Source organism: Puma concolor, chromosome B1 (assembly GCF_028749965.1).
Source record: "Puma concolor isolate L17-30 chromosome B1, mPumCon1.1.hap2, whole genome shotgun sequence".
Lineage (NCBI taxonomy): Eukaryota > Metazoa > Chordata > Mammalia > Carnivora > Felidae > Puma > Puma concolor.
Genome location: NC_141670.1, coordinates 11,304,809 through 11,323,002, shown reverse-complemented (window position 1 = coordinate 11,323,002; position 18,194 = coordinate 11,304,809). Strand labels below are relative to the sequence as shown.

Sequence of the window (18,194 nt, the reverse complement as noted above, 5' to 3'; positions counted from 1 at the left end):
CACACCTCCAAAAGAGAAAACAATCAACAGAATCAAGCTGAGATATGACACACATGTTGGCATTATAGAATAGGAAATTTAAAATCCTCTGGTTAATATGCAAAGACCCTAATGGAAAAATCATGCAAAATCATTTCAGTAATTTCAACAGAGATGCATACTATAAGAATTAAATAGAATGCTAGAAATGATAACAGTGATAGAGATAAAAAAATTCAAAGTAACATAAAGACAGACTCTTTGAGAGACACATATAAAGGAGGAAAGAATCAGAAGAACCAACTCAGGTTGGTAGAAATTATTCTGACACCTAAAAGAAAAAAAAGTAAAACAGATGAATAAAACAGAGCAACCAAGTACGTGGGACAAATAATCTAATAAATGATCTAATCTACACATTATAGGAATTCATGAAAGAGAAGACAGAAGGGTATAAAACAAAGCAAAACAATAAGTCTGATGGAATGGTTAGAAAATAGCTAACAAGATTGAAGATTTCAATCCAAACATTTCAATAATAACATTAAACGTGAATGGTGTAAATGCAAATTCAAACCTGTAACTGACCAATGGGATAAAAAAGCAGGACCCAAGTATATGTTGTTCATAAGAAACTCTGTTTAAATATGAAGCCAAACATGAGTGAAAAGTGAAAAGGTGTAAAAGCATACAGGATGCAAACACTAACCTGAAGAAATTTTGGTTACTTAATATCAGATAAACTACATTTCAAAATAAGGGATATTATCACTGATAAAGAAGGGCATTGCATAATGAGAAGCAGATCAATTCTCCAATAAAACATTAACATCCTAAATTTGTATGCATCTGACATCTAAGTTTCAAAATATATGAGACAAAGACTAACAGTACTGAAAGGATAAACAGACAACTCCATAATTATGACAGAATTCAGACTCCTCTCTCAATCACTGATAGAAGGAGTAGGCAGAAAATTTGTCTGGATATTGGAAGACCTGAACAACACTGTCAACAAATTGTCCTAATTGATATTTATAGAACAGTCAATAAGAGTAGAATATGCATGTTTTTCAAGCACATGGAACATCCAACAAGTGTGACTGTATTCTAGTCCATAAAACAAACTTTGTGGAGTATGTATATAATATATACACATACTATATATATATAACATATATAACTGTGTTATTGGATCATAAAGGAAATTAACTAGTCATCAATAGTGGAAAGATATTTGGGAACTTGAAAATAATTGGAATGAATAAAACATTCTAAATAACCCATGTGTTAAAGATAAAAGAAAATTAAAATGTTTTTTACTAAGTTAAATTTAAAACATAATATATCAAATTTGTGAGAGAACATTAAAGCAGTGCTGGAGAGAAGTTTTTAGCTTAATGCTAAAATTTAAAAAATGAAAAAAAAGTCTTTTTTTAAATTAATACTCCAAGTTTACACCTCAAGAAACTAGAAAAAGAACAAATTAAAAGCAAAGGAAACAGAAAGAAAATAAAAACACCAATGAATGAAATGGAAAATAGGAAACAACAGAAAAAAGTTGAAACTTAATGTTGACTCTTTGAGAATATCAGTAAGTTTAATCAACCTCTACTCAGAGTTCCAAGGAAAATGATTGAAAAAACAAGTTAACATCATGAATGAAAGAGAAGACAACAGTAGAAATTCAGCAGATACTAATTGAATAATAAAGAAATCTACAATTTTAAGTCCATACATTCACAATTTTAGTTGAAAAGGACCAATATGTTGAAAGACACAAACCATCAAAACTTACACAAGAAAAAAAGATTTATGTGAAAAGTTCTATATCTACTGAAGAAATAGAACTCTTACTCAAATCCTTCCAAAAAAGAAAACTTTAGATATATTCCTTGGTGAATTCTACCAAGCATTTAAGAAGAAATAATATCAATTCTACAAAACACTTTCTAGTATCTAGAAGAGGAGAAAACAAGTCCAACTCAGTTTATGAGGCCAACGCTACATTAACAAACCAGACATCTAAAAAAATAAAATTGTAGACTAATATCCCTCATGAATGTAGATAAAAATCCATCAGCAAAATGCTAGCAAATTGAATCTAGCAATACATACAAAGAGTAATGCATCACAATCTAATGGGCTTTTCCTAGGAAAGCAAGGTTGGTTCAACATGGAATATCAAAGGATGTAATTTACCATAATAACAGATGAAAGAAAGGAAGAAAGGAAGAAAGAGAGGAAGAAAGAAAGAAAAAGAGTAACACATGATCTTGTCAATAATGCAGAAAAATCATCTGACAAAACTCAGCATTCATTCAGGCAACCACTGAAAGAAATAAATCTCCTTCATTTGAACAAAAATGACATCTACAAAAAGCATACTTTAATATTCACTCCAGGGGCGCCTGGGTGGCGCAGTCGGTTAAGCGTCCGACTTCAGCCAGGTCACGATCTCGCGGTCTGTGAGTTCGAGCCCCGCGTCAGGCTCTGGGCTGATGGCTCAGAGCCTGGAGCCTGTTTCTGATTCTGTGTCTCCCTCTCTCTCTGCCCCTCCCCCGTTCATGCTCTGTCTCTCTCTGTCCCAAAAATAAATAAACGTTGAAAAAAAAAATTTAAAAAAAAAATATTCACTCCAGTGTGCAGATTCTCATAGCCCTGCTCAAATACTTTCTCCTTCGTTTATCTTTGAAGTTGACTTCTTAGGAGCTACTCCTGGACAAAGGTCAATTAGTTGTCAGCCACTGATAGGTCAGAGATTGTGTTTAAACTCCCTGAACTAGAAAGATTTTCACTAATTATTATTGCATCTAAATGTGCCCTAGAGATTACATTCCCTGTTCAAGCTCTTAGCCTCCATTAATTGCTCTGCTGTTTCAAAAGTCTCTGGTACATATATTGATCACTGGTTTGATCCAATATAGTCAGTTGTCTTGACAGGAGAAGATGGTCTTAAGATCCTGGGCTATTACCCTGTGCTATATAGAGGAAGCCAGCGTTTGGGGGAGGGGGGTGGAGTGGGGGGGATAGAAAACTTGCTCTTCACTAGCTGCTCTACCCAGATTCTTCCTACAGAAGAGGAAATGTGTTTGGTGGTAGTTCTAGAGGGTAACTCAGGTTGCCACCAACTCCATGGAGTAATAATTAAGGTTTAAGGAACAAAGTAGTAGTGTGATGTCAGAGAAAGCGTCAGAGTGACAAACACTAAGAGTTTGCCCTCTGTAAAAACAGTGACAAGTGTAGCAAAAAACTACCTTTTTTTTTTTTTTTTTTTTTTTGGTAATCCTAGAATGCAACCAAAAGCTTGTAGCCATCTGGTAAAAACATTCACTTAAAAAACAAACATATGGACCGCTCCACCTACCCCCCAGAAAATGAACCCAAATGATTCTCTGTGAGAGTAAAATTGTTCTGCCTTAATTTACCTTATCCCTATCCTTTGTTCCTCAGGTCAGCAGAAGACTTAAAAATAATTGCATTTCTATATATACATATATGTGTGTATATATAGAACACATGCTGCAGGATGTAGTAAAATAAGAACCTTCACACTTTGCAGGTGAAAATGTAAAGTAACACAATCTGGGCAAAACAATTTGGCTATTCTTCAAAATGGTAAACATAGAGATTTTATATGGCCCCATAATTGTACTCCTATGTATATACCCCAAAGAAATGAAAACACAATATGCATACCAAAACTTGTGCACAAATGTATATAGCAGCATTATTCATAATAACCAAAAAGTGAAAATAACCCAAATGTTCATCACTTGATGAAGAAATAAACAAAGGTGGTATATTCACACAATGGAACACTATTCAGCCAAAAAAAAAAAAAAAAAAAAAAAAAGTGAGGTTTTGATATGTGCTACAACATGGATGGATATTTAAAACACTATGCTAATTGAAAGAAGCCAGAAACAAAAGGCCATATATGGCATAATTCCATCTATCTTAAATGTCCAGAATAAGCAAAACCAGGGCAGAAAGTAGATTCATGCTTGCCAGGGGTTGAAGGAAGAATTGGGATTGACTGCTAACAAGAATTCCTTTTAGGGGTTGATTAAATGTTCTAGAATTAGATAGTCATGATGGTTGCAAAATAATGTGAATATACTAAAATAAACACTGAATCATGCACAAAAATGATTAAGATGAATTTTAAGGGGGCACCCAGGTGGCTCAGTCAGTTAAGCGATCAATTCTTGATTTGGGCTCAGGTCATGATCTCATGGTTTGTGAGACTGAGTCTTGCGTTGGGCTCCATGCTATCAGTTTGGGATTGTCTCTTTCCATCTCTGTCTGCCTTTCCCTCTAAGTCAAAACAAATAAAAAACTTTGTAAAAATTTAAAAAATGAATTTTTATATGTGAATTTTATATCAATAAATAAAAAAACAAAGAAACAATATAGTGTATTTGTCTCAGATATTAAAACTCATAAAGGATCTGTAGTTCTGAACGTACTGTTTCATGCTTCTGTGTCTTTACAGGGTCTACTCTTTCTTCTTATAATTTATTTCCTTAAATTTTGTTTAATTACTGAGTTATCAATTAATTCTCAAGATTCAGTTTCAAAAACCATGTTATTTGGGATACGGTTATTATTGATCATTTTCTTCTAAGCTATGACTCAATCTTGTACAAATTTCTTTAATACAATTGCCCATATTATTTGTAATTTGTTTTTACATGTCTGCATTTCCTTAACTATTTAAGGACACATAAACCATTCAGTGAGCTTTATGTCTTCAGTGATTTTGTAGTGCACGGAATATTCTTATATATTAACCAGTCAATAAATAGTTTTGTAAGTAGAGTTATAAAAATAATTTATTTCAGAAATTACTGAAAAGTATATATACGTATATATATACACATATATACATATACATATATAAACTTTTAATGTAGAACTTATACTTTAAATTCCAGAGATTTTCTTCACTGAAAAACCTTCATTTATGCCTATTATAGCTGTATTATGTTTCTTCTTTTTATATCTATAAAATATAAGATTTGTGCTTAAAAACGTCTGGTTCAGGAAGGCATAGTTTGACCTCAGCTGTGAATACAAATCACTCTTTTTTAAGTCTAACCCTCCTCAAACATCAATGTTCACAAAATGAGAAAATAAAAATGTAAGAAAACTAAACTCAAACATAGAAGCTGAGGAATCTTTCTCTTCATCAGACAGTAAGAATTGGCAGAGAAAAACACTGCAATAGCAAATGACAGAGCGTCCAGCAAATATGTAAATTTTAGTGTTTGTGGGGGAGAAATAATTCTAAGTGCTTGCTAAAGTAGCCTATGTGTTTTCTATGTAGAGGGACTTTAAAATACATCGATTTTTTTTGTTAAAAGGTTCTTAATGAGTCATTGATTGAGATTGTTGCAGAGTGGATTTGTTAATATGTTCAGACAGTGGAAGTTTAAGGAAAAATTCAAAGGCACTATTTTTCACTGCTGATTTCATCACTTAAAAGATTTTCTTTAAGTTCTTAATTAAACAAAAGTTTATTTTCTGGCATTTAATATCGTGAGAATTGTCAATTCTTATTTTTCTATCTCACTTCCCTGGCTCTTGTGAAAGTGATCTGCATGATGTTTCTCAAAATTTAAGAACTAAAATTAAAACTATTTTTCTGATTTAAACGTCTATTCTTAAACATTCACCCTTTCAAATATGCAAAAGACATTTCTTACCTTCAACAATGACATCGTGCAATCACTTGTACTTCATATTATTTCACTTACAGAAGAAGCTTAATTAGTAAATTCTGTTTTTAAGCAGTGATGTTACAAAACTACACATACAAGTTTGTTGTTTGGAACTCAGAATGTATTCTTTCATTTGATGAAAATAAGCTGTGTAGAGTCGGAATTAGATCCTTTGGTTAATTTCTACAAAGTTTATTTAATTTGCATGAAATTAGACCCTTAACATGGCTATTTTCTTTTCAATACAGGTAGCAAAATAAATACATATAGTGAAATTTAATAAAAGTGAAAATTTCTTATCTTGGCGCTGTACATTACTGGGGGAAAAGAACAGTGTATTTATGGGGTATATGAGAGAATGCTAAGAAATCTTATAGTTTATAATAAAAATAAAAGTAGTAACAATGGTGATGACATCAGTCATCAAGATACATTTTGTCTTGGTTATTATTTTGTTTATAATTTCCCATGCAGACTGACATGCTACAAAAATAAAGACATTCCTCTTCTATCTGGACAAGTTTTAAATGTCAGGAAAAAGAAGAACTGATTACATATTAAAAATTATATTTTACACAAAGTATTTGATTAAGAAATCTGGGATTTTATTCATTTCTTTGTGTTACAAGCAACCGTTAAAATTGGATCCTTCTCGGGCGCCTGGATGGCTCAGTCGGTTAAGCGTCCGACTTCAGCTCAGGTCACGAGATCGCAGTCCGTGAGTTCAAGCCCCGCGTTGGGCTCTGGGCTGATGGCTCAGAGCCTGGAGCCTGCTTCCGATTCTGTGTCTCCCTCTCTCTCTGCCCCTCCCCCATTCATCTCTGTCTCTCTCTGTCTCAAAAATAAATAAACATTAAAAAAAATCGGATCCTTCTCCATTCCCTATGCCTCCTAGTAAATTTTTAAATTCGTATTGATACATTGGATTATCGGTTGCTGCCAGTGAATGGAGTGGGCCAGGTGGATGTATCTGCCATTGTTCTTTGTTGCCAGCAACATGGAAAAGTAATCTCGGAAGTAATTACAGATAGGCCACATAACCTCTGGGAAGGCCCACAGCAGGCCCTGAAGACTGTATCACCAGGAGTCATACCCCCAGAAGACACCACACAGCTCCAAGCCCCGTATCACTGTCACACAGCACAATTCACCAAATTCACCACGGTCTGCGTCTGCACTGCTGCTGGTCTGGGCAAGGGCTCCGCCGCGGAGACCGCTACCACTGTTGCCTCTGAAAACCAAATGTCAGGAGGGATGCAGGGAGGAAGGAGCGAGGGAGGGAGGAAGGAGGGAGGGAGGGAGGGAGGGAGGAAGGAGGAATGGGCAGATGGAGGAAGGAGGGATGGAGAGAGGAAGAAGAGATTGAAGGAGGAAGGAGGGATGGATAGAGGGAGGAAGGAGGGATGAAGGGAGGAAAGAGGGGTGGAGGGAGGAAGGAGGGATGGAGGGAGGGATGGAGGGAGAATGGATGGGGGCAGAATGGATGGAGGAAGGATGGAGGGAGGGAGGAAGGAGGGAGGGAGGGAGGAAGGAGGAATAGGCAGATGGAGGAAGGAGGGATGGAGAGAGGAAGAAGAGATTGAAGGAAGAAGGAGGGATGGATGGAGGGAGGAAGGAGGGATGAAGGGAGGAAAGAGGGGTGGAGGGAGGAAGGAGGGATGGAGGGAGGGATGGAGGGAGAATGGATGGGGGCAGAATGGATGGAGGGAGAATGAATGGATGGAGGAAGAATGGAGGGAGGGAGGAAGGAGGGAGGGAGGGAGGAGGAATGGGCAGATGGAGGAAGGAGGGATGGAGGGAAGGATGGAGGAAGGGAGGGGAGAGAGGGAGGAAGGGGGAATGGATGAAGGGAGAATGGATAGAGGGAGAATGGATGGATAGAGGAAGGAGGGATGGATGGAGGAAGGATGGAGGGAGGGAAGGAGGAAGGAGGGATGGATGGAGGGAGGAAGGAGGGACAGAGGGAGGGAGGAAGGAGGGATGGATGGAGGGAGGAAGGAGGGATGAAGGGAGGAAAGAGGGGTGGAGGGAGGAAAGGAGGAATGGAGGGAGGGATGGAGGAAGGGAGGGGAGGGAGGGAGGAAGGGGGAATGGATGAAGGGAGAATGGATAGAGGGAGAATGGATGGATAGAGGGAGAATGGATGGATAGAGGAAGGAGGGATGGATGGAGGAAGGATGGAGGGAGAGAAGGAGGAAGGAGGGATGGATGGAGGGAGGAAGGACAGAGGGAGGGAGGAAGGAGGAATGGAGGAGGGATGGGTGGAGGGAGGAAGGAGGGATGGACAGAGGAAGGGGAAATGGAGGGAGGAAGGAGGGAGGAAGGGGGAAGGAGCTGCGCAGGAAGAGGGGTGGAGGGGGGCCTTTTATTTAGAGTTGGGAGACAGCCCATCCTTGGATTCCCTCTTTACTCCAGAAGGAAGGAAAGAAATTGTGTAAGAGCTTAACAGATGACTTTTCCACCCTAAATATTTGAAATGCTTCGTTTAGCAACTGGTGCAAGATTTAGTGTTTACCTATTTTACTTCATTCTTTAGCTGGAGGTTGGAGCAGGATGGTCTGCATTGTCAGGCAGCACTGGCATTGGGGACAGAAGAATAGACCCATTAATCATCAAGTTTATGCCTTAACGTTCTGAATATGTTTTTTTATAGATTCCCTCAGTACATTTAAGAGTTTTTAAAATGTACACCTAAGGCATTTTAAAAGTTTCTCTTTAAACTTTAAGAGTTTGCAACTCTTCAAATGAGAAGATTGAATTCATAGTTAAGTGGACCATTGAGATTTTTTTAAATGTGTGAGACAATTTTTTTTCTACAGTGGGAAAAAAAGGAAAGCTATTGGTTCAGATTTTTAAAAAAAAATTATTTTCAGAGAGAGAGAGAGAGAGAGAGAGAGCACAAGTGGTGGTGGGGGGGTACAGAAGGAGAGAGAGAATCCCAAGCAGTCAACATAGAGCTGGATGCAGGGTTCGATCCCACGAACTGGGATATCATGACCTGAGCCGAAATCTAGAGTGAGACGCTTAACAGACTGAGCCACCCAGGTGACCATATTAGTTCAAATTTAACCTTCCAGGGGTCTAATGAACTAAAATATGTACCTCAAAAATATATGTCAAGTTATAGCCCCCTACTTGTGTATGTAAACTTATTTGGAAATAGACTCTGTCTAGGTATAACTAAGTTAAGGGTCTTGTGATAAGATCATCCTGCATATAGGGGGAGTCTTAAATCCAAGGGCCACTGTCCTTAAAAAAGAAAGGAGAGGAAGACTTGATAGGCACAAGGAAGAAAGCCCTGTGCACACGGAGCCCCAGATTGGAGGCATGCTACCAGAAGGAGGAACAGCCAGCGTCTCCCTTAGAAACTGCAAGAGTACGACTATGCCCACACATTGATTTCAAGCTTCTGGCCTCCAGAATTATGACAGAATAAAGTTCTGTAGCTTCATGTCACCAAGTTTATGTTTGTTTTGGCAGGACTAGGGAACTAACCCAATGGGATAAAATGGGATAGCATTTGCCCAGGCGGTTTTTCCCACTGGCCTTGTAGTGAGTGGGTGCAAGAAGAAAACCTTTCTTAGTGGCTGCTCACAGAAATACATGATTAATAATTTATGTTGCTCAGGATATGCCTGCAATTTGAGTGGTTTTAGCAAGTTTATCATTTTACATTTATATAAAATTCTGTTTTATATAAATCTTTAATAAAAGTTTTATGTAGCTTCATGGTAATAAATACCCTATTTTTAAAATAAAGAAATTGATGAATTTGAAACCTAGATGTTTACTGATATTTTATATTTTAAGGATTCTTGGATCATTCCGAAAGAAATAAGGAAAATAAGAATGGGAAAATGGGAAAGCTTAAACAAGGAAACACTCGCATTACATTTATTTCTATGAAAAATCATGTAGTAAATGTTTATAAACTTATGAAGTTTTGCATTTAACTTGCAAAGTAAATACTGAATATAAAGAATTAGTATCATGGGGCCCCTAGGTGGCTCAACCAGTTAAGCGTCCGACTTCTTGGTTTTGGCTCAGGTCATGATCTCAGGGTTCTTGAGACAGCCCCACATTGATTCTCTCGAGATTCTCTCTCTCTCCCTCACTCTCTGCCCCTCCCCTGCTCATTCTCATTCCCTCTCCCCCCACCATTTCATTCAAAATAAATAAACTTTTTTAAAAAAGAACTAGTTTTGGGTGCCTGGGTGGCTCAGTCGGTTAAGAGACCAACTTCAGCTCAGGTCATGATCTCACGGTTCGTGGGTTCGAGCCCCCTGTCGGGCTCTGCACTGACAGCTCAGAGCCTGGAGCCTGCTTCAGATTCTATGTCTCCCTCTCTCTCTGCCCCTCTCCTGCTCATGTTCTGTCTCTCTTCCCTTCAAAAAGAAATAAACATTAAAAATAATAATAGTAATAAAATAAAAAAGAATGAGTTTGAGTTAATTTGACTTTTAGATACAGTAACATTAAAGTTACGTTCCTTTGGTTGGTTGGGTAGTATTTTGCACGTTATACTGGCAGAGACACCAAACATTAAAATTCATTTAGGACAGACATTATTCTTTCAGCTGTATAAAATGCTGTCCTGAGTAGACATATAAGAAACTGGAGGGATTAGAACAAACCAAAGATATATTGTAAGGAAAGTACCAGAAGGACATGAAAATTCCACAATGGAGTAAGAAAACAAAATTGCGCAAGACTGATACATTCCTAGCTTGGCTGATTGGAAGAATGACAAGGTGATTGGCAGAAATGGTAATATAAAGAAACTGAGAAAGACTATTTGAACTCTTAGAAATGACTCTCTTTGACAGAACCAATAAGGAATAGCAAAGCATTAAACAAGTTTAAATGTCTTTTCCCCTGGCCAGTATGATACGATGCCTAAAATGAGTCGATAATGCCAGTTCTCATCAAATTGGTGATACAGGTGTCTGGATGAGATGATTTGTGATATACCCAGAGGCCGTGTCCCTGAAGTGCCTCCGTCCCACTCCTCTCCCATAGTCTTCTTTTGTCTCAGGAGGTGAGGAGATACCTGCAGAGCGAGGGGAGATGCTCCTTCTTATTTCAGGCTTTGATTTCAAATGCTTATAAGAGGGGAAGACTGGAAGGTTTGAAAGTACACACGATGTGACAGAACTATTTTCTCCTTGCCTCCCACAATATAGTTTTCACTGCCAAGATAAAATTCTTTAAGTTGTGTATTGAGAAGAGAAGGGTCTGGAGGGAAAGCAAGATGTTCAGCATGGCGGGGTGGGGCGGGGCTGCAGAATTTTTATGGCGGGGGAAGGGATATTGGTTTTGGAATACTGTGAGAATATGACAGCCGAGAATATGCATTCTCCAGTTCTTGTTGGGGTCCTGGGAGGTAAGGCAAGGATAGTGTGCCTGCTCGAGCTGCCAGGAGACAGAGAGGTGATTAAGGCACCTACCAATCAGTGAGAGAACACCCAAAAGTTTCTTTACCCGGGAGGAGGTGGGGGCACCTGGGTGGCTCAGTTGGTTAAGGTTAAGCATCTGACTTTGGCTTGGGTCATGATCCCACAGGTTGGTTCCTGAGTTCTAGCACCAGGTGGGGCTCTCCACTGTCAGCCGGGAGCCCACTCTGGACCCTCCGTCCTCATGTCTCTTTGGCCCTCCTCCTCCTTCTCCCTCTCCTTCCTTCTCTTGAGAGCTCTCTCTCAAAAATAAACATTAAAAAAAATGTTTCTTTACCCTGGGGAAGCAGAAGTTAGCTGAAGGAGTTAAAGATGTTTAACTAAAGGAGATCTCAGAAGTGATGAATTCTCCCTAATTAAAGATTCAGTATTCATTTTATTTTCTTTAAGCAAATTTCCTTAATCATAAATTAGAGTAGGGCGTACTAAACTCCTCTGAGCTCTCAATGTTTCGGTTCTTTATTTTTTTCTTTTACAATTCATTTATCTATTTCGAGAGACAGAGAGAGTTGGAGAGGGCCAGAGAGAGGAGAGAGAGAATCCAAAGCAGGCTGTCAAAACAGCCTGACACGGGGCTCAAACTTGTGAACCTGAGATCCTGACCTAAGCTGAAATCAAGAGTCAGATGCTTAACCGACTCAGCCACCCAGGCACTGCCACCCATCATGGTTTCTTGTATATTATATTATACATATTATATATTGTTTGCCTTATTACAATGTAAAGCTCTGAGAAGAATTTTAGTTCCTCAGTAAAATAATCCTAATATATGCATTTGGTCAAATAATCAATACAGATTAACGTTTTCTATATTGTCTAAAGTAGCAAATATTCATTTCTGAGGTAAACCAGTGATGACTTTTTTTCTATGGCCCTCAGTCTACCTTCCCACAGCCCTTCGGAATTTCCTCATATTTTCAACTACATTTTCCATTCAGTTTTCATCGGCAGGTCTTCATTAACACAAGTAAGTTCTATTATAAAATATTCGGAATTTTTTTCTTGTTTCTTGTTTTTTTTTTTTCCTGCCTCAGTATTCACTCACCCTTAAACATATATATTTTCCAATATTATACTAGACTTAAACTCCTCCATGTCAACTACATAATCACCATCTAGAGCACAGCCTCATGTATTTGCACCAACAAACCTGCTTCATTTCATTGCTCTATGGTCACCTTCACAATCCACAGATGAGCAACAAGGTTCCTGTTAGAAATTATACGACCGCGCATTCCTTCTCCCCATCTAAGACGGCCAACAGACACATGGAAAGATGCGCAACATCGCTCCTCATCATCGAAATACAAGTCAAAACCACACTGAGATACCGCCTCACGCCAGTCAGAGTGGCCAAAATGAACAAATCAGGAGACTATAGATGCTGGAGAGGATGTGGAGAAACGGGAACCCTCTTGCACTGTTGGTGGGAATGCAAACTGGTGCAGCCACTCTGGAAAACAGTGTGGAGGCTCCTCAAAAAATTAAAAATAGATCTACCCTATGAGCCAGCAATAGCACTGCTAGGAATTTACCCAAGGGATACAGGAGTGCTGATGCATAGGAGCACTTGTACCCCAATGTTTACAGCAGCCCTTTCAACAATAGCCAAACTATGGAAAGAGCCTAAATGTCCATCAGCTGATGAATGGATAAAGAAACTGTGGTTGATATACACAATGGAAAACTATGTGGCAGTGAGAAAGAATGAAATCTGGCCTTTTGTAGCAACGTGGATGGAAGTGGAGGGTGTTATGCTAAGTGAAATAAGTCACACAGAGAAAGACAGATACCGTATGTTTTCACCCTTATGTGGATCCTGACAAACTTAACAGAAGGGGAAGGGGAGGGGAAGGAAAAAACAAAAGTTGTAGAGGGAGGGAGCCAAACCATAAGAGACTGTTAAATACAGAGAACAAACTCAGGGTCAATGGAGGGATGTGTGAGAGGGGAAAATGGGTGATGGACATTGAGGAGGGCACTTGTTGGGATGAGCACTGGGTGTTGTATGTAAGCAATGAACCGCGGGAATCTACCCCAAAAACCAAGAATACACTGTACACACTGCATGTTAGCCAATTTGTCAATAAATTATACTAAAGAAAAAGAGAATACTGCTCTCTTCAATTCATGGGCATTCTTTAAGACGTAGTGCACTTTATGTTTCACTTCCAAGTGACTTCCTAAATGCTCTCCAACAGGGTTTCTTAACCTTGGAAGAACTGCCATTTGGGGCTGGTAATTCTGTGTTGGGGCAAGGGGTTGCTCTATGCATTGCAGGATGTCTCACATCATCCTTGGCCTCTACTCAATACCAGCAGCTCCTCCACCCCTCACAATGACCAATGTTGTTTCCAGACTTTGCTACATGTTCTCTGGGGGATAAAATCGTCCCTACTAGGAATCACTGTTTGAAATCACAATAGACTTTTGAAATTAAAAACAAAACAAAACAAAAAAAACCTTTGTATAGCTCTGAACATTTCACAACTACTTTTTATTATATACACAAGTTTTAATGATACAAGATATTATTTAGTGTATATAACAATCTCATTTATCCTCTACCACAGTATCATATATTATGAGGTCCTTACGGATGAGAAATTCAAGGACATGAAATTCAGCAAATGGATATTCTGGTGCTCTCTCTTCCATTCAATGGTATATGGTGTCTATATAAATCACTTCTGACTTAAACACAACCTACTTTGTGAGATATCTTCTCGGTAAGGCGTCGGATTATAATTTTGTTCTTGGTGGTTATTGCTTCTGTCTTTAAATAGATTGTCAGCAATCTGAACTAACTGTTCATTACATAAAACCATGGGATATCTCAGCAGAAATGTTATCTATTCCATTTACTTAATATTAAAGAAGGAAATAGTTTTCTATCAATACCTAGCACAGACCCTCACAGACTCTAACTGCCCACTCAACATTAATGAAATATTTAAGCAGTAGTAATGAGCATCCTTAGGCACACATGTAAATTAAACATCTTTCTTTGTTGGCAGCTGCTTTTCAGTTACTCTCTCATGGAAAACATTCTCCCCTGCCTCACCGTCCTAAGTGCCTTCTTGATCATTCCGTGAATTAAAGAATGCGTCCAGAACTCTCCATTAAAACCTTCCATCACTTCTGCTTACACTGAGTTTCTATCTTTTACCAACATCTATTTTCATCTAAAATTCAGCAAAACCTCAATTTTCTCAAAATTGCTAATCTTGGAGACTTGATGGGAGTAAACGATCAGATACTAGGATGACGTTACTGCTGACTTAATTATTTAATGGTTTGGGGGCATTTGGGATGTGAATGGGAACCTATTTTGCTCAATTCCTTCAAGGTAGGGAATATCTCAAGGAAAAAAATATTTTATAAGAAAAAATCAGATTAATTACAAAGGAAAAATGTTACTGAACTGGATGATTTTGAGAGAATCACTGACAAGAGGAGGTAAAACAGGATGAGGTATCTGACTATAAGAGAGAAATTAGTAACAGAGACTATATTGAATTTTAAGAGGAAGTGACCACGAAAATGATGGAGCTAGATAAAATATCTTTGTAAAAATGAATTTACTTTGAAACAACTGCATTCTAATTACTTTTTAAACTACATCAAGATGACTTTATATCTGATAGATAAATGCATTGAGTAATAGAGAGACATTGAGAGCAGGGTTTTCAAACACATGATCCTGTCAAAACCTCTACTGTGTCACATAAATATAGTAAAATGTGTGAGCAGAGGGAAATAAAAATGGAAAAAAAATAATAATTTCCCATTGCTTAAAGGGTTTCGTTTCTGCGAGAAAGAATAAAGAATTAAGTGAGCTAATGTATGCTTATGGGAATTCATTAGGAACAATTGAAAATTAAAAGTTAAAAAGTCTATTTCTATCAAAAATGTTTCTGAATCTATTCAATTTCTGACAGAAGAGGACTTTAATTATTATGTTGTGTCACTCACAGGGACGAGAGTATTTTCCAAGATGATTGATTGCAGCTGGATTTGAGAGCAATTCTCATTTTCCCCATTTCAGACTCCATGCTAAATCTAGGAAACAGACACAATAGTTTGTAACGGAATATTCATCAACATAGACTGACTTACAGAGTTTGATGAGGGATCAGGGGATTTATTCAACTTTCATCTTACTGAAGGAAATGTTCTTGAATATGTCATTTGTAGAAAATTAACCTATGGTGATTGCTCTAAAATATTTTGAAGATTCTGTGGCCATTTTTTTTTTTTATTTCCAAAGATAGAAAGTAAGAATTGTGAGAATGAATAAAGGAGATGATGCAGTTGTAGGGATTCAAAGTTAACTAAGGGTAGAGAAAACAGCCACGAAAAGTTCTCCAGTAAGGCAGACTTGTGAAAAGTCATGACAGGAATGAGAGAATTTAAGTTCCCACAGCGTCGTTTCTTGATATTCTACATTTTAAAAAATCCAACCATTTTCTTTTTCCTGGTAGCAAATTAGTACGATTTTAAAATGTATAACCGTGGGCACTTGGGTAATATTTCTTACTCTGTCTGAAGTTTTGAGTACTAAATATACCAGAGCACTGCCATATTCCTTAGGGGAAAGTTCAAATACTGGGAAAAAACTGACTCACATGTTTGAAATCCCAGTGTCTAGAATATGGTTAAGCACTCATGTTTTAGAGATAATGATGAAAAATGAATGCCCCAAGTTTTCTTATCACTGAGGTCATTTCCCAAAAGCACTATTGCTTAACTGATTTACAATCTGACTAAACACTTAAGAATAAGTCACGCCAAATAATCCTTAACTGATGAGTTGAGCAAGATGGGTTGATCGGCCTTTTATAACTCTGATTTCTATAATTCCATAAATTCAATATAGTGTATCACAACTCTTAAAGGGAATGCAGTGATGAATCAATACAAATGAACTATAATGAAAATGGGGCATTTCTTTTATCATGTATTTAAGGGAAGACTTTCTGAGGTGATTGTGGTAAGGATACGTAAGGTTATTCGACGCAGCTAATGCCTCCCTTCCTTATGGCAAAGGCTTTCCAGCACCACTATATTTCCCTACCCCATTTTTTTTTTTAATTTTTTTTTTCAACGTTTATTTATTTTTGGGACAGAGAGAGACAGAGCATGAACGGGGGAGGGGCAGAGAGAGAGGGAGACACAGAATCGGAAACAGGCTCCAGGCTCTGAGCCGTCAGCCCAGAGCCCGACGCGGGGCTCGAACTCCCCGACCGCGAGATCGTGACCTGGCTGAAGTCGGACGCTTAACCGACTGCGCCACCCAGGCGCCCCTCCCTACCCCATTTTTAATTGGTTTTCTGGATGGTTCCCAGAAATTCTGAGTACTTTAAAGAGGTTTTTCAAGAGCATTACAAAGGGGTTGTATCTATAGCTCCTGAAGTTAACAGCGTGTAATGCCCAGGTCAAAATTGCATGCAATTTAAAGCATACACTCCTCATTTGCAAACCAGGGCTCATGATGAGAACAGGAAGTCAATTTTGTTCTTTCTGCATATGTCAAGAATGAATATTGCCTTGATCTAAATATTTGGAGATTCAAATAGATGACTTTAATTTATAATGCATATCTTATAAGCCTGCTCTAGTTTGCTTAGATGGTTACTTGTAAATTAAAACAAACAAGAAGTAGCAAAAAATAAACAAATGGCTTGATAGAATCTATAGCAAAACTTTGGTGAATGTTTTTCTCCTAAAACTTATGTGCTAAGACTGAGTTATAACAACAACCAAAAGTAGTTTAATAATGTTTCTGTATATTTGCTAAAAAATGTTTCACAAGTTTAATCAAGCCAAGGTTATGAAAAGTTTTTTCTGAGTTTATGGAATATCCTTTTGCTCGTTATGAGTCTTGAGAAGAAGAATTAGGAGAGTGGCTGGAAATTTCGATATGTTTAATAAATATATTACAAATTCATGAAGAAATTATAAAATAAGACCAATTGAGGGGCGCCTGGGTGGCGCAGTCGGTTAAGCGTCCGACTTCAGCCAGGTCACGATCTCGCGGTCCGGGAGTTCGAGCTCTGCGTCAGGCCCTGGGCTGATGGCTCAGAGCCTGGAGCCTGTTTCCGATTCTGTGTCTCCCTCTCTCTCTGCCCCTCCCCCGTTCATGCTCTGTCTCTCTCTGTCCTAAAAATAAATAAACGTTGGAAAAAAAAAATTTAAAAAAAAATTAAAATAAGACCAATTGATATACAAATATGAGTAACAGTATAAAGATTTATATATATGCATATATCGTGAACTTCTCTAATGAATGCATTACTATATACAAATGTATTTACTGTGCATTATATGTATAGTCAAGAATATATTCTATAAGAATTATTTACTGCTGTAACATCTTAATGAATGGACATTACATAATACACTTACTATCTGGTATAGCAAACTGATTTGGAGCTAGGCTCCGGGCAAATGGATGGCTTACAATTCATCTCAACCACCTAGTAGCTGAGTTTCCGTGGTTAAATTGTTCAGATTAAGTTTCTTCCTCCTTATTGATCAAAAAGGAATGATAGTTTCTACCTTCCTCAATTTTGGCACAGATTCACTTACACGTAGAGCATACAAAACAAAAAACAAAAAAAGCCAACAACAACCTTATCTCGGTGTAGACGAAGTCCAGAAATGTTGAAATCCTTACTATCATTATACTAGTTAATTTACCTCTAAACGTCGTGGGGCTCTTTCCTTTCCTCGGCAGGTGAAAGGAGGGTGCGAACGTGAAGGAAGGAAGGCGCCCACTGCAGCTGCGCGGCAGGGAGGCACGTGGGGGCGGGGCTGCCCGGAAGGTGCGCGTCAGAGGTCGGGGCCTCGGAGGGGCTTTGACGACGTCCCACGTGTCCTTCACCCGGTGCTGGCAGTAATAATCCCCGCCCCCCGCCTCCCGGACGACGGAAGCGCGCAGTCGGACGGGCGTGGCGCCGCCCAGCGTGTTCTGGAAGAAGCCCCCCCGCAGCTCAGTGGTGCCCAGGAGCCTGCGGGGTGAGAAGGTGGTCTC

At 38.5% G+C, this 18,194-nt stretch overlaps 1 long non-coding RNA gene across 1 annotated transcript in view; it reads right to left on the bottom strand.

Moving 5' to 3' along the window:
* The window catches only part of LOC147581461 (uncharacterized), a 46,437-nt gene extending 28,463 nt beyond the window's left edge, over positions 1 to 17,974 (bottom strand). The window contains exons 1-2 of the long non-coding RNA XR_015249673.1: positions 17,861 to 17,974; positions 15,134 to 15,220 (exon numbers count right to left, since the gene is read on the bottom strand). This is a non-coding gene — a long non-coding RNA (uncharacterized LOC147581461). The remainder of the gene's footprint in view (positions 1 to 15,133; positions 15,221 to 17,860) is intronic.
* Positions 17,975 to 18,194: the final 220 nt, after the last annotated feature.